This window comes from Pagrus pagrus, assembly GCF_965226575.1.
Source record: "Pagrus pagrus genome assembly, chromosome: 1".
NCBI lineage: Eukaryota > Metazoa > Chordata > Actinopteri > Spariformes > Sparidae > Pagrus > Pagrus pagrus.
The window spans coordinates 37,968,993-37,969,679 of record NC_140185.1 but is presented as its reverse complement, the minus strand read 5'-3'; positions in this window follow the sequence as shown (position 1 = coordinate 37,969,679).

Below are 687 nucleotides of genomic sequence, written 5' to 3'. Positions count from 1 at the left end.
CATCTCATCATTCAGACTCACAAGTACTCTGATTACTACACATACTGCTTCCTGTGTCTCTGTCACTGTCACAGTGTCACAGTCTGGATACTGTGATCTATAAACCCTGATCTCAGGTCAGAGTCAAACAGCCGGTTGTAATAATCAGTCAGCAGGTTTGTAGAAAGAACGCCGGTTTTGAAGCGTCTCGGGTTGCAGTGCTGAGAGGAGACACGTGAACAGGGGAACAGACTCTGACACAACACCGGAGCGTCTCCATCCAGTGGACTCTTGTTTGACCGCGGTTTCTATCACTCTCCCTCTTCACCTTGTCACTCCTCCATCAGCAGCTTCTTTATCTGTTGTCTCCACAGTTGTTCATGTTACTTGGGGACTGTGACCGGGGAAGATGATGCCTCTTCCTGTTCCAGTTTTGCGATGGAAGACGTATTTGCGCTGTAATCAAACCTTAGTTTGTGTGTGAAAGATCCACCGTGGAGTCATCTCCCTACAGAGGTCACACGGTGACATCAGGATTCACTCCGGTATTCATGTGCTTTGTGTTTTTATCTGGTGTAATGGCCTCAGCTGCACTTTGGGGACAAATAAAGTGACGGTGGTGTATCCTGATATCATCTGGTGACGCTGCTGCTGATGTGTGTCCTCCCTTCACATCTGGTTTCCTCAGACTTTAAACACTGGAGATGC